At 37.7% G+C, this 26,028-nt stretch overlaps 1 long non-coding RNA gene across 3 annotated transcripts in view; it reads right to left on the reverse strand.

Moving 5' to 3' along the window:
• The window catches only part of LOC122224903, a 79,298-nt gene that overhangs the window by 17,693 nt on the left and 35,577 nt on the right, over nucleotides 1–26,028 (reverse strand). For 2 of the 3 annotated variants that reach the window (XR_006205003.1, XR_006205001.1), the window contains exons 4-6: nucleotides 17,461–17,589; nucleotides 16,903–17,034; nucleotides 8,879–9,014 (exon numbers count right to left, since the gene is read on the reverse strand). This is a non-coding gene — a long non-coding RNA (uncharacterized LOC122224903). The remainder of the gene's footprint in view (nucleotides 1–8,878; nucleotides 9,015–16,902; nucleotides 17,035–17,460; nucleotides 17,590–26,028) is intronic. The other variant, XR_006205002.1, reaches the window with a different exon arrangement.

A 26,028-nucleotide genomic window follows, 5' to 3' on the forward strand; every position in this document is an offset into this window, starting at 1 on the left:
ACTTAAATAATAATTTTTAAAAAAGACCTATCAAATTGGGGAGAAAGAAAGAAATTCCAAGGCTTTGAGTCAAAAAGGTAAAGGCCAAAGACACATGAAGTGGATGTTTGCAACAAAGATTAACATGATAGTGATTTTCTAGAAATAAAATTATATTCAGATGCATTATTTTAATAATCGTGTTAATTGATGGTTTATTCACGTGTTCTTCAGGCACTAGCTGTGTTACAGGATGGAATTTTGCAAGGAAGGGTTTTAGCAAGCTTTCTTAAAAAAATTTGAACTCCTTTGAAAAAGTTCTTCTCTAAGCTATTTATTACCTATTTTAAACTATAATTTATATTCCTCTAATCCTTAATAAATAATGATTTTTTTTGCACAGAGCAATGAAAGACTGTGTCAGAACAAGACAAGCACAAACCATACCATCTACACACAGAAATTCTGCAACATTTGTTTTGTTATCTGCACATGGGCAAACAAAAATTGAGAGGACAAAAATATTTATGGAGAGTTGTGTTAAAATATTTCTCCAATTTTTTATTATAATTTTTCCAGAGTTTTCTTCTTCAGATATTTCTGGATACGGAAAAAGAGTCAAGTAAAGACAGCATCACAGTTTAAAGAGGGATTGGGGCAAAAGGAAAGAATGGGAATAGGCTCAGAAGGAACTGTCAGAGAGGTAGAAGGAGCAACAGTTGAAATGGTACAAAAGGTATAAATGTATATTCTATACATTTAATCATCACAGCAGCCTCATAAAATAGATACAAAGGGTATCAGCATTTTACAGACCAAAGATACTAAGGTAACAGAGATGCTAAACATAATGTCCCAGGTCTCACAGTTCATTGGTGGAATGGTGGGATTTGAGACAGAGTTTATATGCATACACTTAATCACCAACCAGACAAGGAATAAACAAGTTTGAGAAAAGGGAGTCAGTAGTATCCATCCCCGTAGGTTCAATAAAGGAAAGAAGCACACTGGTCAGCAACAAGGAAGTCACTAATAACTTTGGTCAGAGAGGTTCAATGAAGATGAGCACAGAAAAACAGGCTTTGACATTACACACTGAGAACTTACATGGCAACTTTTCTGCCTTCGGATTCCCCCAGTCCTTTTATCCAAGTAGGCATTTTCCAGAATGACTCTGAGACCAGATTTAGGATGCAAGATGTTTATCAAGGATCCACTAAAGGAGGATGAGGAGGGAAGGAGCGGTGTAGGGGAAAGAAAAGAAGTCAAACTTGCATGCAGACCTGAAACAGTTTTAGCCATTCCAATAGGGGGAGTCATCTGGAGGGATTACTAACTATGAAAGTTGTTTCACATTGGGTTAAAATGGCTCAGCTCTATAACCACTCTTGGCTCAATCACCAGACATGGCTGCCCCAGGAATGGCGGGACCACAGATGGGGATGGGGTGGGAGGCTCCCAACTGAAACAGACACTTTAAGAGCTGTCCCCTGGAAACCCTTCACTCCCAGATTATCTGCAGAAGTCCTTTGGAGGGGACTAATTCCACCACACTTCCCAATAAATTTTTATGCTTCTATTTCCTTACATTAAATCTCATATTTGGATAATTAAAAGTGGGTTTTTTTTTACTCTTTTTTTTCTTATGTATTTTTTTAAAGATCAGTAACATCTTGAGGTCAAGGACCTTACCTTTTCATCTTGTTTTCTCAAAATCTAACAGAGCTATATGACTCATACTAAAATGTGTTGACAATTGAATAAGCTTTTGAGATAAGTCTTTAAGGATGACTAAGAGTTTGTCAGTCAGCACAGAACCAAAGGCTAAACAGCTTGTGTGCTAATTAAACTTGCAGTAATTCTGTTTTCTTTTGTGTTTTTTAAATATATAAATGAATAGTTTACATGTATTCACTGCACTGTAAAAGCTTACTCAGTGCCCCAAGCAGAAGTCTTTCCAAAAACAATCGGGGAAATAAGTAAAATGCACTTACTTATTTTCAGATAATTTATTTAAATGTAAACATTTCAGCATATAAATCATTTTCAGGGAATTTTTTTAAGTTTAAATTGAATTTGTAAATTTTATAAGTTTAAATTCAACATAAAATGGGAAAAGAAAGACAATCATTTCAGATTTTTTTAACTATAAAGTCATTTTCTCCTTGCATTATACGTTATACATTCTTTTCTATTTTTTTGTGATTTTTACTCTATACCAGATACTGTTTCAGTTCCTCTTTTATAAATGTATAATAGTTTACAGATTTTTATGAGAATTGAATTAAATAGCATTCAAAGTAATTAAGAACCTTGAGTATAACAGATCATGAAAGGTGCCTTATTTTTTGTACCTGAATTGTCGCTTTTCTCTGTAAATAAGGAAAAGGCTGTTTCTCATCTCCTTATTTTCAGCACCTAACACAGTGTTTGAGCCAGAGTGTGTGCTAAACAAATGTTTTCTGAACCAACAGAAAATCCATGAAAACAGGATCAAAATCATGACAAGAATTTTAAACAACTAGAAATTAAAGGGAAAAAGTAGTCTTAAGTAGATATAAAGTAAGCATTTAAGACTTTATTACACTACTCTTCTTTCAAACATTAGCTCACAGATGATGTTTCTCCATTGCTCACACAGATTTTCCTTTGTAAATTTGGAATAATGACTTGGGGAATCTGAGATTATTTACCTCTCCTTTTCAGCTGAGAGTGTCAAGGTTGCGTAACTTCTTTATGGTGGTCTGAAGGCTGGAAATTCAATCTCCAAAGATATTCAGTAGTCTCCCCTTATCCGCAACAGAGGGAGGGATGCCTTCCAAGAACCCCCAACAGATGCCTAAAACTGTAGATACTATGGAACCTTATGTAATTTTTTATGTTGATTTATTATTTTGAAGAGAAAGAGATAGCAAAGGGAGATGGGGCAGAGAGAGAGGGAGAGAGAGAATCCCAGGCAGGTTCTGTGCTGTCAGCAGGAGCTCAATCTCATGAACCATGAGATCATGATCTGAGCCGAAATCAAGAGTCAGAGGCTTAACAAAGTGAGCCAGCCAGGCACCCTGGAACCCTATGTATACTATGCCTTATCCTATACGTACATCCCTATGACAAAGTCTTATTTATAAATTAGGCCCAGAGATTAATAATAATAACTAACAATAAACTAATAGTAAACTAGAATAATTATAACAAAATACTATATAATAAAGGTTATGTGAGGTCAAGTCTCTCTCAGAATATCTGATTGTACTGTACTTACCCTTGATGATGTGAGATGATAAAATGCCTTCGTGAAGAGGTTAAGTAGGGTGAATGATGTAACCATCGTTAACCTAGTGTTAAGCTAGTATTGACCTTCCGTTGCTATGTCAGGAGGATCATCTGCCTCAGGACCTCATTGACCAGAGTAACTCAAACTTCAGAAAGCAAAACTGTGGAAGGGGGTCTGGGGACTACTGTAATTCACAATCATTCTTTGTGAGTCAAAAGTATTGATTGTAAGGTTACTAATGTTTCTGCCATCGACTCTTCTAGACTTGTAAAGGATCAAAGTATAAAATAGGATTCTTTGCATGGGTAAATTATCTACATGTTTTTAATCCAGCAGTTATGTATTTGTGGTTAAAGTTATTTATTTATGTAATAAATCCTCTAGATCAGTAAAGCCACTTGCATAATAGATCCATTGATATAACACAATATAGTCAGATACTACAACTGTTCTTTTGATAGTTTACTCAGTTGCTTGCCTAAAATATTCATTCCTCTTGTAATCCAAAGCATGCCCGTCCTTCACTGCCAAGGTAAAGTTTTGCTTAATACAGGGTGCCTAAAGTGTTGAAAATTAGGATTCCAGTTTTGGCTTCATGTCTAACTAAGCCACATTATAAGCTTGGAGTCTTTTTGTACACACAAGGATTTACATAGTTCATTTGTAAGTTCCTCCCTGTTTTAAAAAGTTGTAAGGGAAAAAAATAAATAAAAAATAAAAGTTGTAAGGGACTACAGAACACTTTGCCCTTCCTTACCCTTTCCTTTCTGATTTCTGATGGTGTTTCATAGCCGCTACCATATAATTTGGCACTTGGAAAATAGTGTATATAGTTTTGTGTGACATTCACTTCGTTTATCATTTGTATAATTTGTCATATTTTCTAAAAATTCGCAAATTCTTCAGGGTAAGGCTGTACTAAATTCCTTTAGTCTCACTCTCTCACTTATTGACTAGTAATACCAAGAACACACTTGTTACTCATTGGCTCATTTAATAAAGCCGATGCTCAAAAACTTAAACTTGGGAAACAACTGGATGACTCTCAACGTTATTGTATAAAAGAGAGCTATTTCTCTACCGAGGAACTGATAGTTGAGAGGTATATAAAATTGTCAAAACTTTCCTTTTTTTTTTAAGAGGGGGAGAGAGAGAGAGAGAGGGAGAGAGACAGAGAGAAAGAATCTTAAGCAGGCTCCACATTTAGCACAGAGCCCAATGGGAGCCTAGTGCAGGCCCTACATGGGACTCAATATCATGACCTGAGACAAAATCAAGTGTCAGATGCTTAATGCACTGAGCCACACAGGCACCCCAAAACTTTCCATTTGCTTTCTTCCAGGACAGACTTTACCAGAGAGACTGCCTACATATGTCAATCATATTCCTCTGCTCCTTTCTTTAAGAACTCCATTGACCCACACACACCGTCAAGGAAATGAATCAATGAAGTTTGGTCTACCAATGCCAACCTCTGCCACAAGAAGAAAGCAGAAACCAGCTGCAGAAAATGGCAGTTTGATGACAAATGGCATGTGAAGATTCTTTTCTTTATGTCATCTCTCCCTTTCCTACCAATTAATCTGGAACACTTCTCCTCATTTTGAATATATCTTTCTCTTCCATCTCTTCTCCTACTCTCACATAAGCTTGAAAAATGATTTTTAATGTGCAGTCTGAGTGGCGCTTCAGAGTTTATGATCTTATTTGATGCTCCTAAGACCCCTGTGAAGTATAGAACTTAGCATCTGACTGGTGCAGAGTGAAGAAATTATGAGGTCAGAATTTGGACTTCCTGAAGAAAGCCCTCCAAGTTACTATATAAAACCAGAAGCCAAAAAATAATAATACATCCTCCTTCCTCACTTGTGCCCTAACTTTCTTTATTTTTAATTTTTTTGTCCTTAAATCTCCTTCCCTTTACACTGAGGTTGCTTAAATATAAGATAATAAAGAAGACACTAAACATTTTACATAGAGTAGTCCTTAAGAAAAAAAAAAACCTTCTCCATCTTGGTAACAAAATGATTATACGTAATATATACTGTAGGGTGAACAATAGCTTAATAAAGAATACTTGTGAATTTTATTATTACAAACATTTCCAAGATTGCCAATGTTGGGCCAATGTTGTCTCTTGCCTCCATTTTGGTAGGTTTTCTGGGGGATTATTCCAGAACTGGTACAAGAGTGTGATGAACTCTCATCTCTTCTATATACCTGACTTTAGCTTCTTAGAGTACCAGATTTTCCTTTTATACACTCTGCAATTAATCAAGCGTAGCCAATTTAATTTTAAAGAGTATATGCCAAATATTTCCCATGACTTGTGATGTTCTCCTTATACCCGGTTGAACTGTGATCTACGAACTGATTAACTTTGCCCTTTTCTTCTTCTTGTAAGAGCCTGCAGGTAGGTACTGATCCATTCCAATTAATATCTAATGATGATAAACTAAAGACAAAATCCCAGCTAACAGCTTCCATCTGTGGTTATGCATAAAATATCTGCTTCTGGCAAGTGACACTATATGCAAATTTTAAAATTTCAATGCTGCAGGAGTTACATAATGAATTCATATATGCCTAAAATAGAGATTCCCCCACTTTTCATCACCTTCCCTTTCTTTAATGCTTAGGAACCCTATAAATACAGTTAGCAATACATTTTTATCCTTATTGATTTCTCTTAGTATGCTAATCTTAAATTTTTCTCTTGTCATGGTTGCCAGTACCAATGAATACATAATATTTTGGCTCTTACCTTTAAAAAATGGAAAATGCATTTCATTTAATAAGTATTAATTGAAGAAGTTGACATTACTTTTAGTGTCATTATTATGTTCTTTAAGACTAGTGACCGTGTATAATTATTACTATATTCCCCTAGGACCTTATATTTAGCATATACTTGCTGCCTTGAGGTCTCTCTATATTTGCTGCCAGCAAAACTGTCCATCCATATGATTCACTGTACTCAGGCTTAAAAATGGATATAAGTAATATATTCCATGTGTCACTATACAGATTTTTAACTCTTGTTATTTCAGAAAGACCATTGTCTAATCCCACTCCCTGCCCCCTTCCCTTTAGCTGTCTCTCTGCCTTCCTTTCCAGGAAATGTCTAGTTGGTTTTGAGTTGTTCCAGCTTGGGTGAACATACATTTATGTATTAGCCTAGTGTTAATTTCAAAAGAGCATCATCCTTAGCACTGGCCTTAAAAATAGTCACATTAATAAATTAATTGACATTAAATGGATGAGTCTTGATGGTATCCAAGGGCTCAAAAAAATGAGCAATTTGAAGGCTCAATAATAAAACCTTTTAGGGCCAATATACTCTCTATGAATGTACTACTGTGCACCGTGTATCTGACATCAAAAAACTGGGCATTTGTGGCTTAACAGTACAGCTCTGTTGTCTGTTAGTGAATATGCTGTCTTGCCTGACTGGGAACTGGGTAAACTCTAGAAATTAAAAAAAGGAAGTTGGTGAAAAGTGAAGAGATCGCTTTTTTTTAGGCATGAAAGAACACATTATATAACTTCTACAGCACTCAATATTTTTTTTAAGTCAAGTGGGAGATAGGAAGGTAAGTTTCCATTATCTTTTGATGGGACAAAACCACATAGTTGGCTTTTTTTAACTCATCTTGTGGAAAAGTATATGTGTTCCTCACATTTCAGTATCTCTTAAAGAGCATACTTTAAGTTGTAAACCACACAGGTTAATTCTTCTCTCACTTGAGGGATTCAATCACAAAACATTGCCTGAAGTGAGAAAAGTAATTCTAAAGGTGTATTTGCATAGGTCCTGTGCTGTGTCTGTGTTGACCTTTATTTTATTCTTTTTAGATACCCACTGAGTTCAGCTGGGCTCTCTGAATCTCCAAGGTATTAGAATAATGGCAATTTTATGATCAGTAAATGTTCCAGGAGTAGAAAATGTGAGCTTTGAGAAGCATGGGAAGGCCGGATGTTTATCCTCTGGGATAAGGCACATAATGAGGAATCACCCTGGGCAATTTTTTAGTTTATGGGAACTCTGAGAGCAACCATTCTCACTCCCAGATAGGTGTTTGGGAATAGCAATTTGGTGAACGTGGAGAGACTGACCCTGGAGATGACTCATCAAGAATGAATGAATTTAATGTTACAGAAATTAAGGGAAAAGATATCGGACAAAATAACATACCAGAGAAATGGCTCAGGCAATAGACGTACTAACTTTCAGAAAGTAGAAATCAGCCTATCATCTTGATTTGGGTACGAGTGTTACTTTATTCACAAACACACTTCCAGGTTCAACATTGAATTCAGTTTTGCAGTGGATACTTTTGGAGCTACTGGCCAGTCACAGCTACCATTTCTTTGCCCTGGCTCCCCCGCAGCCATCAACCTTGGCAGCCACGGAGCTCAGTGCACCCCTTTTGCTTATGGACTCAGTGGATTAATTCAGAGACTGGTCAATTTCTGACTGAAAGTGTGCACGTGGAAAAGATTGTTGTTTGGGGTGGGTGTACCAGTAAAGCACAAGTTCAGGAAGCATACAATAGCCATCTTTTGTCAGACATAGGAACCAGAGAGGCCAGGGAGAAAAATAAAAAATGTACAGAGAACAGAGATGTGGAAACAAAAGTCAAGATGGCCCTGAAGTCCCTCATTTCAGCATTCTTGTGAGGCCTGCCTGCTTCCTCCCCTGGGTTCCCGTGAGACGGCCTTAATCCAAACCACCTCTGCCTGTTGTTCCCCCTTAAGCTAGTTTATGTAGGTCACTGCTAGCTAAATCCTAAAGATTGACTCAAGTATTTCTTCTGTTAGTCAGTGAACTGCTCACTTTTTATATTTCTTAGTAAATTACATTTAGTGCTATTAATAAGGAGAGTCTGCAGAGATGGATAATATCACCTAATTACATTCAAAATGAGAAATCCATGAGTTGTTATTAACAAAAAGAGATGAAATGCAGAAAAAATTGTTATTGCGATTGTTGCTAAGGCTATTTACCTCTCTTTTATTACTGACTGGTCTCAAGTCAAAGTTAATATAAACCACATTTAATTTTAATGCTTAGTATTAAATATTTAAAATACAAAAAAATGCAAAATTATGATCCTTTTAAGAAGACAGAAGTTTTAATCTTATAAAGGAAGACAAATGTGTATGTAATTAGATTCAGGAATCATTTATTCAATGTGGCTAACACATCATAACACTTCGATATGTACAAGAAGCAGCTGAGAAGCTTGTTATGAAAATGTGTGTGATAGAGGGTACACGTTAACAATTCTGATGGTGCTTTATATGTATATTTGAGTTGAACAATTAAATAAATGGATAGTGGATGGTAGGAGCCAGATTTCTCACTATTGGAGTGGGAATTTACAGGTAAGCAAGGAGAAGAGCCTGGAATGACTCATGTGGAGATGGGATAGAGTTGGAGATACCAGTAAGCACTCATATTTAGCTTAATATATTTGGCTTAATAACTTTAGATACAGATGGTTACCTATTAAAAGACTTACAGATACGTGTATATACACAGGTAAATATGAACGTATATTGTCTTGTTCTGTCAGGTGAGTGTACCTAAAAGAAATGGCACCCCAGAAGCAATGAGCTCACCTAGCATGGAGATCTTGGTGCCTGATGCTATTCTCCAATAAAAGGAAACATGGGTCCTCAGAAAACTGGCTGCTTCTTCACCTGGGGCAAAATGGGTGGGCCAGAGCATCTCATTGTGCCAGAAAATAAGAAAGTGCTAAAAAAGAAGAAACAATAAAACCCACTTTAATGAGACTCTCAAAGGGGCATAGAAGACAGTTGAAGGAGCTCCCAATGACCAAGCTGAAATAATTTGAGCAAACCAAGTAACATAGGATTAGGTTACAACCCAAAGTATAAAATAAATATTCATAAGTTTATACTGATATAAGTAAATGATTGAATAAGCTTCTGAAATGGAAGAGAACAGACAAATCGTCCATGCATAAGAATTCCAAGTAACTTATGTAGATACTCTGCCCTAAGAGATATGGGTTTAAATGCGGTGGGAGCATAGTGACTCCCTTCCAATGAGCACAGTATGAAAAAAGAGGGAAAAAATAATTTTATGGTGGAAGAAACCTGATAAACAGTACCTCAGCCAGGTGATCAAGGTCAACATCCACAGTCATAAGTCATGTTGACAATATGTATCCTAGATATGTGATGTAAATTGGAATTAATCTCTTTCATTTTGTCCCCTCAAACTTTGAACCTCAGTCTACCTACGAGAACAATATCAGATAAATTTCAAGTGTGCCATTGTCGGTGTGTTGTATATCATACTTTCCTAGTGTTCCCGGAAACTGTGAAAGTCAATGAAAGAGAAAGTCTGAGGAACATTCATGACCGGGAGGAGACTAACGAGATGTAACAATTATATGTAATGCAGGATGTTGGGACAGACAGAAGAGGGAAAAGTTAAAGAAATCTGATAAAGCATGGACTTTAAAATTAATATGCCAACATAGGTTCATCTGTTGTTACAAACATACTGTATTAATGTAGATGTTCATAATAGGGGAAGATATGTGAGGGGTATAGAGGGATTTTCTATTGATCTTCCCAATTTTTCAGTACACTTGAAATAGTTGTTAAAAAAAATAGTCTATTTTGGGGGAGAAAAAAAGTAGATCCTGAGATCTGCCCAGGAAGATTTTTATGTAAGAGGACTGACGTGCACTACGGATTCTAACTCCTCTGGTCCATAACCATGTTTGGAGGAACACTGCCCTAGTGTGTGAATTTTTGGGGGGTAGAAATTGTTTTCTCCATTGTTCATTGAAATGTATTTGCTAATGACAGATTATTTATCTGGCCTACTCTCCTTTCTAATTCTGCTTTCCTGGATTATCTTCACCTCCTGGATTTTTAAAAGCTGGAGATCTTCAGGGGTTGATCTTAACACCTTTTCTTCTTTCACCTGTGTGGATGTGGTCACTTGCTTCCCAAATCCAGCATGGTAGCACCCATTCCCCCAGCTCTGGGGGATGCACGGAGAGCCCTCGTGTGTTGGAGAAAACTTCAATTAATGACTGGCCAACACAGGACTACAATGGCCTGAAACCTTTCCTTACTTTTGGACGATTCTGAAATTCTGTTCTAATTTTAGCATCCCTGTGATGTGACCTGAGGCCTTTTATACTTCATCATAGTCCAACTTCTCATGCTTTCCATTCCAGACTTTTTTCTTTCATATTTTTTTGATCCTAAAAGTGCTCTCGAATAAACTGCCTATATGCTAATTCTCACTATAGAATCTTTTTTTCCTGGGAAACAACATTGCTTACTTCCTCCATGAGTGATTTCATCCACATCAGTGGTTTCCTTTTGCCTCTGTATTATCAGCATTAATTTCTATCTCTATCCCTGACCTCCTCCAAATGCCAAACAGTCTATCAACAGATGTCTCAAAACATTCACTTGGATTCCTCAACGTCAGCTAAAAATAAATAAGCCAAAGATGAAAATCATAATTTCTACTCTGAAACTTTGTCCTCCTTCAGCCTTGTTTAGTGTAGCTAGATATATTCTAAGAAAATACCTATGGTCTAGATCTTAGTATCATGTGTAAGACTCCTAATACGGCCACCACAACACTGACTAGATGAGTGGAAGCCAGTAGGTCTGAGGTACGGCAATTTCCTAATCACTTTACAGGTAGTAGCTCATTTACTTCTCTCAACAGTTCCATGAAGTAAGTTTCATTAGAGTATTTTTTTTTAATTTTTAGAGAAAACTGCCATACAAAGAAATATATAAACTGTCCAAGATCCTAATGTCAAAACAGGGATTTGTACATCAAGAATATGTGTCCTAAAAATCCATATGCTAATTATTATCCTGACTCACTGACATGAGTAATGGTTTGAACGTTGGATGTATTTGGTTGAGACAGATGGATGAAAGAAGTAGCTGGTCATATATATATGTTGTGGTTGGTAAGAACCCAAACAGGAAGAAACATACTACTTGACCACACATAATTTTTATATTCTCTGAGACTGGTTGAGAGGAATGTCAGCTATTCATAACCATAAGAGAAGATTCTTGATCTTATGTGACAAATGTCCCCTAAACGAGCTTATACTATGTTCCTTTCTGTTAGCCAGTGTGGATTAATACTACACAACTGCAAAACCTATCTACCTATACATCATTGATCTGTATATCCTCGTGTATATACACTATTACTCACTCCTCCAGTATATTTTCAAGTCAAATTTTACTATGAATGCATCTAAAAGTCACTCACTCTTCTGCATCCAAAACATGACTCTCATCACTACCCCTATAAATACACTCAGGACTTCCCTCACCCTCATCCTGGATGCTGCCTAAAGCCTTTCCATGACTTCCCCTTGCCCTTAAGAGAAAGACCAAAATGTGTATTATGTCTTAGAAGGCTGCATATGCTGGTTCTTTTTGCTTATCGTTCCCTGGTCAGCACGCAGCCATTACTTCTCTGTCTGTCTTCTTTCAGATCAATTAGCATGCACCACGCTCCTTCCCACCTCAGAATTATGTCCATACTGCTTTCTTCTCTACAGAAAGCTCCTAAACCCATATCTGAGGTGACTCATATTTCAGATTTTCATTCAATCAACACTTGCTTGAGAGGGCTTGTGAAACTCCCAGAAGCAGATCAGTGTCTCCTATTATAAATTCTCATAGCACTATGCCTTCTTCTTTATAACTAAGATACCCAGTGGTTGACCATTAAATACCTTTTAAATTATGACCAACTACATGCGTGAACAACATGATAAATCACTGTTAAATATATTTTGGATATTTTGTTGTATGTGTACTATATTCACAAACAACTTAACCCTTTTAAAACTTTTATTGCATTTAGTGATCTCCAGTGGTTAAAACATTTATTTCAAATACCGCACTTGGCTGGGGACAAGGGCAAAAGCTAGGCATCTCAACCAGTTTACAGAGATGCCTCTGGATCAAAATTTTCTCCCTGTAAAAACCAGTCTTATTAAAAGTAAATTGTAAAGCATGTGAGACAAATAGTTCAGGCTTTAAAAATCTAAAACAAACAAACAAACAAAAACCCACCCAATTCATTCATTGCCAAGATTCCATTCTTCACAGAATTATAGGACTTTTGGTTTGTAATATATTTCATTTGAAATCAATATACCTCCTCTACCTATGAGGTTGGAGAGAGCAGTTATAAAATTGAGGGAAGAGGACAAGAAATTCAGCAGATCTAGGTATAGGAAAAAATCCTGTAGTCTGATATCCTAGATGAGGAGCATGATTTAAAAGTCAAAGGATCAAAAAGTAAGTGGGGCATGAGTAAAAAAAAATGGTGATACTGGCCTTTAAATTGCTTGAATCAGGGGGCAGCTGGCTGGTTAAGTCTGGAGAGCGAATGACTGTTGATCTCAGAGTTGTGAGTTCGAACCCCACGTTGGGCCTACTTAAAAATATATATATTTTTTTAAAAGTAAAATGCTTGAGTCAGGACTTTCATTCTAAAATTGGCTATCCCATATTTCCTGCTGGGTAGCACACAAGAACCAGGTCATGATGCTAATGCACAGGGGTAGATTATATTTTAAGTCTCACTTATATCCTCTTCACCTGCCATTTTCCAGTTTGCATTTGCATGGCATATCCTGAGCAAAATATGAAGACTTTAAGTGTGATTACATCGTATTCTTCTCTACGTTCCAAATTGTTTGTAGTCTTTTAAGGATAAAACATTTCTCAAATCCAGGAAAGAAAAAAAAAGAAATATTTTTCATTGAACACCTAGAGTGCTCCAGGACAATATTGTCACATTTAATCCTTGCAGCACCCCTGATGCTCATGATAGCCATCTCCATTTCATATAATGGGAACCTTAGAGTGCAGAAGAATCAACATCTTTCAACACCATAAAATTCCAAAGTGGAATCTATGTCTCTCTCTAATGTCCATTTTCTCCCTTCTATACCAAGCTAGTCATCTGCTGCCCTCTAAGTGTCTTTAGTGCCCTCCTCTATCACAATGTAAGCTCGTTTTTCTTTATTTCACATCATCTAATCCATGACGACAGTTGGTTGCCTAAAACAAGACATAGTCATTTTCAGCAGTCTCTTATCTCTTTATGATCTGAAAGGGTTAAAGAATTTCATTTACTGAAGGAATGTCAGATTTCAGATGAGCTGTGGGGGATTGTAAAGTCATATTAGGATCATTTGGTTGGCTTTTCAGGTAAAGCTCACTTAACCTTTTTTTTAGGGTGACTGCAGTCTGCAAGGAGACTCTGCTTCCCATCAGCCTGAGCATCTCACTTGAGAATGACCTGAAGGCAGGAGAAACAGCAACTGCTCTAACTGCCTACTTCAGGCAACTCCTGAGTTGGTTAGTTGGAATTCTTTCTTCCCTGGCTTCTTCTAAAGGGTTTTTAGAGTGATATTCCCACAGGCGCAGAGCAAATAAGAATCCCTCAGAAAAGGAATAGCAATCTGCAGAATTAGGGTCCAGGTATCTACCTTTTTATCAAGCCCTAGTGGTCCAAAATAAATCACACTTTGAGAAACACTAATGTGGAGATAGTCCTTTCTGACTGTGCACCTGCTAAGTGTCCTTCCTGCTGATTTTCCTGCATCTCTACTCTTTTTGCTAAACTTCCAACTTTCCTTTCCCCTCATTTGCCAACCCAGTGACATTATTCTGCTTAGTGATGTACTATATATTATTTATTTGTTGTTTATTATTTACTGTGGTCTTTCCTCTCTATAGGGTATATACCTTTTAAAAATCTCTGATACAGCTCTTGACAACAATGTAGTAAGTACAAGAGTAGATTTTCTTTAATAAAAGAAGTATTACTCTGTTGGCAAGACATATCCCCATGCTATTAATACTGAAAGATGTTCTAAAGTTTATATTGTCTGTCATATTAGTATGGCAAATCAATATTTTTGAACTGCAAGAAAGAGAAAGTGAGTATATTGGTGAAAAGAACAGAAAAACTTTTTTTTTCGGCCATGCTTGACCTTTATCAAGATGATGGATTGAAATGACCCACAATGTTGACAGAATGCTTTTGCTGAGCTTTTGCTGAGATGACCAGATACCACAGTCATTGGAGTAATTGTAACTCAGAAACAAAGCCAATTGAAGTCAGGCCATTTGCCTAATACAGATGGGAAAGAGAGGCAAGTTGTTATATTTGTTTTATCTTACATGGATGAGTTTTGGCAGAATGGTTGAATAAGAGTTAAATTACAGTTTCTCTCTTTTGTTAGCCAGTTTCCCAAATAACATTACTATATATGGCATTTTAAGGACTATCTCTGAACAGTCTCTCAAAGCCTTTGGCTATAAACTTTCTGAGGAACATTATCTAATCTCATTGTTCCATGAATCATGATTATAAAGTGACTCTCAAATTTCTATCTCAAGTCCTTATTCTTTGCTAGGTTATAGTCCTGAATCCCCAGCACAAATTCGATACCTCGCTCAAAAATATGGATTGCCTTCCCTTCACCATAGCTCTCTCTCTGGACTGAATTATACTTCTGAAAGTTCTACTAGCATTCCCTGAGTAACTAACATTTAAAATCTGAGAGGAGCCCTTAAGTTTTCCCGTATTAACCACTCAAAACCAATTTTTCATCAAGGTCTTTAAATTTTTGGCTCTAAGTATCTTTCTAATTTTCAGCATCATGACCCTGGACCAACTCTTAACTCACTTTGAGTTCCCTTACATCTATCTCCGTTTCTTCCCTACTCAACAAATTCTGCATTCTGCCACCAGATTAAATCTTTCCAAATTGCAGCCCTCATCTTGTCCCCCAAATTTGCAATAGATTTCCAATATCTGTAAAATTATTAACCTTATGTCCAGGCATCGAAAGCCACTTCTTACTTTTCTAGCTATAATTCTAAAGCTCCCCTGTATGCACTTTTAAATTTTTATAAATAGGTGTTTCAGTTGACAGGTTGCTCCTAAAATATATGTCTACTTGGAATCTGTGAAAGTGACCTTATTTGGAAAAGGGGTCTTTGAAGATGTAATTAAGTTAAAGATCTCAAAATGAGGTCATCTTGGACTAGAGAGGCTCTAAATCCAATAACAAGCATTCTTAAAAGAGAGGAGGCAGGGACAAGACATAGGAGAAAGTCGTGTGAAGACAGAGGCAGAGTGGAGTTATTCAAGCCGGGAAACACCAGGAGCCACCAGAAGCTGGAAGAAAGAATGAAGGATTTTCCCCCAAAGCCTGTGGATGGAGCATGGCTTCCTGACACCTTGACATCAGACTTACAGCCTCTAAGACTGTGTCTCTTGTTATAAGCCACTCAGTCTGTGCTAATGAGTTGCAGCAGCTCTAGGAAACTCACATAATAGGTCAAGTGAGTCTTCCTAATGATATCTGCTCTCATGGTGTTCCTTGTTTAGGATGCTGGCCATACCTCTTCTCCCACTAAAATCATAGTTAACATTTTCAAGCACATACAACAGAAGACAACTGTTCTAAGACTTTCCATATATTACATTCTTTTAAATCTTTCATCAGTCCTATAAGTTTAAGGTACTGTTATATCTGCTGGTGACTAGGCACACATTCCAGATGAGCTGAAATTGAACCGAAAATGTCTTACTCTCGAATCCATGCCCCCAAAGTTTTCAAAAACACCAAGGCCAAAGCTCAAAATGTGAAATCTTTCTGATCACCTAACTGGAAGATATTGTTACGATTTCTTATAGTTATTTGGGTAAGTACCACTCATGAAATATACCATAGACTCTCTCACATATACTTTGTTTATTCACTCAGCTAGATTATAAAATGCCTAAAAGAAGTGACTGTGTCATATAAATATATATCTCTAATTTTCTTATTTTTTTAAATGTTTATTTTATTTTTGAGACAGAGAGAAACAGAGCATGAGCGGGGGAGGGGCAGAGAGCAAGAGAGAGACATAGAATCCAAAGCAGGCTCCAGGCTCTGAGCTGTTAGCACAGAGCCCCACGTGGGGCTAAAACTCGTCAACCATGAGATCATGCCCTGAGCCAAAGTCGAACACTCAACCAACTGAGCCACTCAGGCGCCCCTCTAATTTTCTTCCTAAGACTCTGGCATAGAGTTCCTCTAGTTTCAAAATAAATAAGTCATCGCATAAGTACAATTCTTGTAGAAGACAAATCAAGTGACCATGTTCAACACATTTAAAAAGATGAAACCATTTGTCTGAGGGTTTTTTGTTTGTTTGTTTAAAAAAAAAAAAACTTTTGTATTTCTGACTCACCAATGCATTATTCTCTCACCACTGGGTCTTTTCTCATTTTATCTAACAAACTTAGAATACAGAAATGTATTTAAAATATTTGGTTTTGGTAACCTTTATTAACAATAATTTCCAAATAAAAGAAATATAAAGTAATTAAATTTGATAAAACTGGGAAAATTTTCAAATCTTTAAAAAATAATTTAACAGATAAAGTGAATGTTAGTTGATATAATTGGTTACTTGGTTTTATTTTCAAATGTAAATATTAAAAAAATGTAAGAAAACCAATTTAGGAACACCAAATCAAGATGCTAAATTCAGTGACTTATTTATTCTCTGCAGGGATAGAGATAATGACTCACCTCCTTCTTCCCTTTCTAGACTCAGTCATCCTTCTTGAACAATTTGTGTGAAAGCAAAATCATCCCCAGAAAGACAATCTAAAGCATCACTTAATGAATTCTAGAGAAGGGTTTTCCCAGCTCTGTTATAATCTATAAAATGTTGAAAGATGATAATTTGTATATTTAGTTCTAAGTGTTACTCAACACTACATCTATGAAAAAATATCTAAAATAAACATGATGCTTATTTTTTTCTTTGTAGAAATAAACACAAAGGAAGTGTTTTAACAAGTACAGCTTTAAAAATCATTAATAGTAAAACATTATTAGGTACCAAATCTGAGTATGCATGAAAAGTATAAAGTTAAATATTTTTCCCTAAGATTTAGTTCCCCATCACTGAAGAAGAAATTGCTTGATGGAAGTGAGGGCATAACCAAGGAGGAATGAATAGAAGTCATCAAGAATGTGATCAAGGTCAGAGCATAGCACCAGCTGTATCAGTTAGGAATGCTTCAGCTCAAAGTAACAAAACATGCAAATAATAATAGTTTGAATAAAGGTTTATCTGTTTACCCATAATAAGAAGTCTTAAAGTTGACAAATAGTGATGGTTCCTCAGCCTAGCAATATCCAAAATCTCCATGATCACTTGGTTTTCTTCTCACGTTCCTCATTTCAGAGCTTGAAGCTTTCGTTATTTGTCTAAAAAAGTACAGGGAAAATGAGTAAAAGCTATTTACTCAGAAAAACAAAAGGCTTCTAGGAAACCCCATTCAGTTTACTTTTTTTGATATTTTATTGGCCAGAGCTGTGTCACATGGTCACCTCTGTGGAGACCATGGAGGGTAGTAGTTGGATCATCCAAACATCCAAAATGGTATCTGATATAAAACTACAGTGGAAAGTGACAGTGATAAGTTTTACTGAGAATTTTTAAATCATAACCTGAGGATACATTTTTCTTGGAAGATGGAACTAAGGTTAAATATGACTCTGTATAGTCACTTAAATAATTTAAAAGCATTCAAAGCTTCCTCAGTGCAATAATATCATAACTGTACTCTGTGTCAATTACTTTCTCCATTTTAAAATCATTCTTCCTGGAATCATCCACATGACTGAATCCTTTTCAACATTTAGGTCTGAATTCAAGCGTTACTTCCTTACAGTACTTCTCTGACATATTACCTAAGTTACCTCCTTCCCACTCATCACACTTCCATTATTTGAGTATATACTGTTTGCCTTTGTTTCTGAGTAGATCAAGCACATCTCCTGTACTTAGAACAGCCTCTAGCCTATAGTATTCAATAAAAGTATAGAATTCAATAAATTCTAGCCTATTTATTCAATAAGTGTTGATACAATGCACAAATATATATGTGCATATATCTCTGCATACCATCTATGTTTATATCTAGATTTGTCAATCATCTACATTTAGAGAGTTTTGCTAAAAAGTTAGCAACAAACTATAGAATTTCTATGTCATTGTAATGAACTCTCCTATGACAACTTCAAACCAGTGCTTATCCAGACAGAATGACTTTAGCATGAAATTTTATTGACAATTGGCTATTCTTGTCCTGGGCCCTGATAATCACAAGTGGCACATCTGAGCTTAACTTTACAGAAATAACAATTTTAAATGTGATTGTGATGCAGTTCCTTCATAATAATGCATGCAAGTTCTTACAAATAAAATCATGCAACTTCTTTTAAACATATATTTTTCTTCTTGACAAGCTTACCAATTAGCAATCAAAGTCCTTACTAATTACCAATTAGTAATCAAAACATATTTTCTATGAATCAGTTTTTTAAAACTTTTAATTAGAATATATATAGAAATGAGCTATATACAAAAGAAACCATTTTAATGTGTGTGATTTAAAATTAGAGTAGCTGTTGTTTAAAGGTGGCTAGCTTCTCTGTTTAGCTTGGTGAGAGCAAAACGCCTTGAAGCAAATCTGGTTTTGAGAAGAATTTCTTGAATGATTTCCTAATTATGAGGATGTAAGGCAATTATGCAACAATTTTTCCTGAAAAAAAAAGGAAAGTGTAATGGGTACTTGACAAGGGTATATACATATTCATAGAGAACCATGGAACACCAAGGGAGCCAAACACCATGGGCCAAAATATGATTAGACTATTCTTGATGGGGTGAGATGACCCTGACCTCAGGAAGTGATGCCCAAGTACAGATGCCCAGACTTATGATGCAGTCTTAATCACCTAGGCCTGGATTGTCTTAGGTGGTGTGGTATAGTCGTGGAGACATATCACGGCAGGTACCTCTGTTCCAATAGGCGATGGGAATGATACAGGTCTATCTGAGGCAATGATAAAAGATTGTCCAGTTCTTGGCCAGATGCCTGGAGTGATGCTATTGGAACAGAGTGACAGGAGTGATGGGCAGGTTATCATAACTCAGTAGAAGCTGAGATGGTCTTCAACCAAGGTGCATACTCGATGGCTAATGTTACCATGGATCTGGAGTAGCCAGGACTAAATCTTTGATATGAACGGCAGTGTTCCAGTCCAGAGGCAAGAGCAGAAGCCAAAGCATCAGCAAGAGGCTTATTTCTTTGGATCATTCATCTCACAACTGTGGCTTATGTTACATCTAGCTATGATTGTGATAACTGCTAGCCTCAAGACGATGAACCTGAGATCTAGAGCTTATGCCAATGTGGGATAAATTAAGACTAAAATATGTGAGTCTAAACACTGGGAGCTGTAAATATCTCAGGAAATTTCCCTGAATGGGAGAAAACAAATCTGCTTCATACTACGTGCAATTAAAATGTTAAGTGAGGGCTATTTTGATTCTTGATGCACATAATCTTTAATTCAATCAATAGAAACAACTAGCTGATACAAAGCAAAATGCCCTTTCAGCAATCATTTATTGAAAGTTCAGTAGTTGAGTGACTGCGCAGGGTTCCTGGCGAGGTGCTGAAGATGTGTTCTTTACTACTGCAGTCATTTTGTTCTGAGCCAAAAGGTTTCTTGCCATTCCTCAAACTCGAGGGTGCTTCTGTCCTAAGCCTGTTTCCCTCACCTGGAACACTCTGCCCCAGGTAGATGGCTCACTGCTTCAACTCATTCAAGTCTTTGCTCATGTGTTGCCTTGAAATGAGGTGAACCCGACCCCTCGCCCCATAAACTACCCTTTGATAAAATTGCAATCCCCCCTCACATACTCTGGTATTCCCCATTCACTCCTCTGTTGTTTTATTTTTCTTGAAACTATGGATTCCCTGATGTATTATTTAATTAATTAATTTATTGAATGATTACTCCCATCCTTACCAACAAGAATTCAGGCTCTATTAGAGCCAAATTTGTGCATGTTTGGTTTACTGATATATGGCCAAAGTCTGGCAATAAATGCTCTCTAAAAGTTGATGAATGAATAAATGATTGAATGAATGTAGGTTGAGAATGGGGAGAAATAAGTGTAGCATGAAGCTTGAATTAATAGGAACCAAGAAGAAAATAAGCAATGAATTATTAGGTTACTGCAGAATGATTGTAATGAGGCAGCGAGGGAAGGTATGAAGGGGAAGGAAACTTCTGAGTTCGATCACAGAAGAGGGAGTGTCAAGGCTGAGTAGAATTTCACATGTGTAGAAGCAAGGGATTGAGGGAACAGCTGAGCAAAAGCACAGATGAACATTTAGCTGGGCATCTGGAGTTTTAATGAGTCTGAAGAGTCAGGTGTATGGAATTGTGTAGTAGGAAGGGCTAGAAAAGGTACATGCGTGAGCCAGATTGCTCTTGGCTGTGAAGAATGAAATCATGAATGAAATATCCTTAAGAACACTGGCATAAGCAGTTACGTGTTTACTCTTTCTCACAATTCACATTCCTAGTAGGGATGGATGGCTTCCATAGAGATAAGTCAGCAGTTGGTTGAGCTCACCAAGGACCCAGGTTCTTTTTACTTCTTCACATTCTTCAGTCTTTGCATAGGTTTCCTCCTCGGGCTGATGCAAAGGTGGCTGAGACATTCCAAGCCACACATTTTCAACCATATCCAGAGGAAGAAGAGAGAATCTTTTCTCTTCCTAAGGGTCTACTTTAGGAATGATGAGCCTTCCTCAGAAGACACTTAATGTACTTCTCCTCACAAGTCATTGACCAAATTTGGACCACTTCCTGAGTAGCTTATTTACTTAACAAACGCTTGGAGAGCCCATCTAAGGTTGCCAAGCACTATTCTAGGTATTTTAAAATTTTTTAATGTTTTTTTAATTTTTGATAGAGAGAGAGAGACAGAACATGAGCGGGGGGGGGGGGGGGGCAGAGAGAGAGAGGGAGACACAGAATCCAAAGCAGGCTCCAGGCTCTGAGCCGTCAGCACAGCTCGAACGCACAGACGCGGGCTCGAACTCACAGACCAGAAGAAGATCGTGACCTTAGCCAAAGTCAGATGCTCAACCGACTGAGCCACCCAGGCGCCCCTCTAGGTATTTTTAAATACTACAGCATTAAACTAGATGAAACCCTTGCCCTCATAGAGTTTGTATTCCAGTTGGGGAAACCAATAATACACAAATTATTGAAACATTTAATGTTGGATTATGACAAATTCTAGGGACAAAAACACAGTAGAGTAAAGGAGAAGGAAGAATATGGATATTTTAAAGGAGGAATTTCAGGTTGAGTGGGCAGAGAAGAAGTATCTGAGAAAGTGACTTTTAGGCAGACACCTGAGTGAACTGAAGGAGGGAGCCATGTGAATATCTGAGGAAATCTGTTTCTATACAGAGAGAACAAATCTGAAGCTCTGAGCCAAAAATGAGCCTGGCATGTTCAAGAAAACTCTGTGGAAGGCAAAGTGGCTAGAACAGAATACAAAAAATAGGTTATGTAAGGAGCTGAATTAGAAAGTTAGCAAGGAAGGCAGATCATGAAGGGTCTTACAGGCCTTGGTAAGGCTGCTGGATTTTGTTCTAAGGGAAGTATTGAATGGTTTTGAAGAGAAGAGTGTTGTGATCTGATTTACATTTTGAAAAAGATCACTCTGCCTGCAGAGAATCAATTATAGGGGCAAATGCAGGAGTAGAGATAAGAGGCTAGGGAAGAAGTACAGATAAAGAAACTGTGGCTTAAAGAAGGATGATAGTGGTGAAGATCAGAAGTGGTTGGATTCAGAATACATTGTGAATGCGGTGGAAGGATAGCCCCTCGTCAGCCCAGTGGACTGACCCTGATTATTCAAACTGATCTGGGAGGAATGCATATTGAGGAGTAGAGCATAATGCCCAGTACAGAGCGGATTAGCATCAGAATCTGGAGGAACTTTAGTTATGTGCACGCCAACAATATTGGTTGCATAGCTAGGATACATGTAGTGGGTCGTTTGGTCTGAGAGGCACTCAGAGTTTGGGTGCAGACTGATTATTAGGGCATCCCGTGGGCTGTCTACACAGGGAAGCTGGAGAGCTTCGGCAGTGCCTTTCTCAGGCTTTTCCAATGCTCTAACAGGCTGCAGTTTCTAAATTGGTCTGCTATGCAATGACTGGCAGTCTTCAACGTCATAGGACCATTCCCACTGTTTTTTTTTTTTTTTTTTTTTTTTTTTTAACATCACCCTGGTCTGATTTAATGATATGTGGGAACTTGTGCTAGTTACTTATCAAACAATTTATGAGCTTTTGGCTGAGCTCTGTAGCCACCATCTGCATGGAGAGATGCTCTTTTTTATTTACAGTCTTGGAAAGGGGAAATTTCAGAGGGTTCTCCTTGGCCTTTCCCACTATGATAGCTCCTACCCTACAGGACTAAGGCTAGATGTGAGAGTTATCCCAATAAGTAAGTACGTCTGTCCCAATTATACATTCAGAAAGTGAGAAAATAACCACCCATGTGTCTATGGATTCAGTGGACCTGCTGTGGGCTGGATATTGGCCAGAACTCCGTTTATGTCCTGGCCCCATATGCCCCCATTCAAACAGGAGGGTCATGACTCTTATGTTCAGTAGTCTTCCAAGTGTACGAACATTGCCCTTTTCCCAATGTACAGTCACTGACATGAAGGGTCATCGTTACTTTTGGGACTAGATGGAGGAAAATCTTTACCATGTTCATTTGTCAAGGTACTGCAAGATATTTCCTCCTGGGAACACTGTTTTTTCTACAGTCAATATAACTGGGTCTGAAAATTGGTTTGGATACAGAAATTGGACATGTGTGAAAGATAGAAGGAACCCTCAAATGTCTACGCTCTAATTCTTGGAACTTGTGAATATGTTATGTTCAAAGGCAAAAGGGACTTAACCAATGCAAGTTATGAAGCTGGACTTTAAAATCAGGAGGTTATCTGGGATTACCTAGACAACCCTAATCTAATCATACCAGCCCTTTCAAGCAGAGAACATTCTCTAGCAGAGTCACAGAGATGTGCCAGAAGAAGGAAAGAAAGACACAGAAACAGGGGAGTTTAAAAGATTCCAAATGTTATAAGGACTCAATGAACTGCTGCTACAGGCTCTGAAGTGTAAGATCCCACAGGTAGAGACCAGAGTGACCTTTAGGAGCTAAGAGCGACTTCCAGTGGACAGCCAACACACAAATGACAACCTCAGTCCCACAACCGTGAAGAACTAAATTTGGCCAACAACCTCAATAAGCTTGGAAGCAGATTCATCCCTGGAGCCTCCAGAAGGGAATGCAGTCCTATCAACATCTTGATTTGGGTCTGGTTAGATTTTAAGTAAAAGACCTAGCTGCGCCTTGCTGTACCCACAGTTCAGACCTATGGAACTGTGTAACAAACGGCCCTATCCCAATGTTATGATGTCATTATTTCCCAATTAGGGCCCTGAACTTCACAGCAGACCTGTACTGTTTGACAGTCGAAACTTTCTTTTAGCTCGGTTATTCTAATGATTAAGTCTCCAGGCTGTTTTTCAGTGTTCTTTCCCTTCCCTCTACAGGAAATGAGAGCTTTTATGCATGCTACCAAAATGGCCCTCTGACTTTCATATTAGCTTTCAATTGGTGATTAATCACTCTCAGCTTGTTATCATTTTCTAGAGAGTCAATTAAACTGAGAAAAAGCTACTCAATTTCACTGACCTTATAATTAACCGTTTTCCCCATATTTCTCAAACTATTGACAAAATGCACCAGCTAATGCACTTATTCTCTTCTGCTGCTACACTAGTATACCATTCCAGGTCACATCGGTGGAAGTTTTAAAAGATGTCAGACTATAACTTTGTGCCAGAGGCTATCTGTGCCCACAAAATACCAGTCTCTGTTGCTATCTGGGCAGCAAATGATCCAGTTACAAAACCCCTACGTATCTCCTGCTTCCTTGGATCGCTCCTGATAGCAATTACAGGTTGAGTTCCATAGTCAGTAGAGTCTGAGATGCAGTGTTTCATGCAGATCATGAAGCAATGCCTTGGTACCAACTCCTGGGAAAGGGAGGGGAAGGAAGAGGGATCAGGACGGGAGAAAAGTCAAGAAGCATTGCATGTCCAATAACAAGCTTGGGAGATTCTACAGGAAACTCTAAAGCTAGCCTGGCCTTCAGTTTGTCCCACATTGAAGCAAATAACCAGAACTTTATGCCTTTTATTAAATATCCATTCAATGAGGAACCCCTGAAAGGGGCACGACTTTGGCCAAAGTGGCTTTCTGCAGCTGAGTTAGTCCCTGGAAGAGTCGACAGCTAAACACTCCCCTTCTCTCTTTCTCCAGAACAAGCCCTTCAGGGAGGCAAACAGTATGCTGGACACAAAGCTCTGCCAGGGACACAAAGGTAAGAAATGTCAAAATTTCAGTCTGGGGGAGGAATATACACATGATTTTGTCACATCAGAGTTATAATTAAAGAAAACACAGTGTGGTGTTATCCTGAGGTAGGTGTTGAGGAATGAAAAGAAATTATCCAAGAAGAACAGTAACAATATTCCAGACAAAGCATCATCATGAAACATACAGACATGGCCAAACTTCTTCGTTAGGGATCTCAGGCAGTTTGGGTTGTGGACAGTTACGTGTGTGGCCTCAGCTTCTGTATTTTAAAGAGAACTAGTGGGCACAATCTAGAGGATGGATTAATTGAAACGCTTACAATGACTTCGGATACTTGTGATGGTCATGCCTAACAAAAAAAGCCACTGCAGGTTTCTGAAAAGGTAACTGACTTGATCTCCTCCAAAATCTGGCTAAAAAGCAAACAAGCAAACAAACAAAGTCAAACAAACAAGCAAACACCGTATCATGATGTCAAGTGGATCATGGGACAAGAAAGTGAATGTGAGAAATCAGAGAGCTATTAAAATAGGGCAGGTAACCTTCTTACAAAATAATGTCGCTAAAGAAGGAAATTTTGTACTGCAGGTTTGCAGATGGTCCAAAGATCATGTGCTTCTCTAAATTCAAACTAATTTCTTTCAGATTACCAGCCCCTTTTTAACTAACCCCTGACTTGAGGTTAGTCACATGCTTATCATGTGAAATATTCTCTATCTCAGTATGAACTTTCTCTTATTTTTACCATGACAATCTCTAGCAATTAGATCCTTATTTTTCATCCCATACCACTGATACTAAAGGGTGAATTTGGACAAAATAAAAGGGGCCAAATGCACAACATATGGCTGTATCCCAGTGTTCAGTGAAAAGAACACTAAAAGGCACACATGATACAATCAGAGGCCAAGAAGAATAGAATTGTGTGGTGAATTGCAATGGTATTTTGCTTTGAGATCTCTATTCATTGAGGAAGATTGAATCTTGTGGGCCTGACCCCGAGGACTATCGATATGGAGAAGTTGTGACATACATCTGGGTACGGACTGTCTATGATTTCTCCTTAGTGGAGGTCAAAGTGGCTTGAAGGGCAAAAGTAACAAATAAAAAGAATGTCTGAGGACTCTTCCGTCCTGAGCTTAGCTAGTATATTCACAGCTAAGAAAGTAGGTATGTAGTGTTGTTTTATTTTTTTAATTTTTTTAATGTTTATTTATTTCTGAGACACAGAGACAGAGCATGAGTGGGGGAGGGGCAGAGAGAGAGAGAGACATAGAATCAGAAGCAGCCTCCAGGCTCTGAGCTGTCAGCACAGAGCCCGACTCCGGGCTCTAACTCACTGGACCACGAGATCACGACCTG

This window comes from Panthera leo, chromosome B4 (genome assembly GCF_018350215.1).
Source record: "Panthera leo isolate Ple1 chromosome B4, P.leo_Ple1_pat1.1, whole genome shotgun sequence".
Lineage (NCBI taxonomy): Eukaryota > Metazoa > Chordata > Mammalia > Carnivora > Felidae > Panthera > Panthera leo.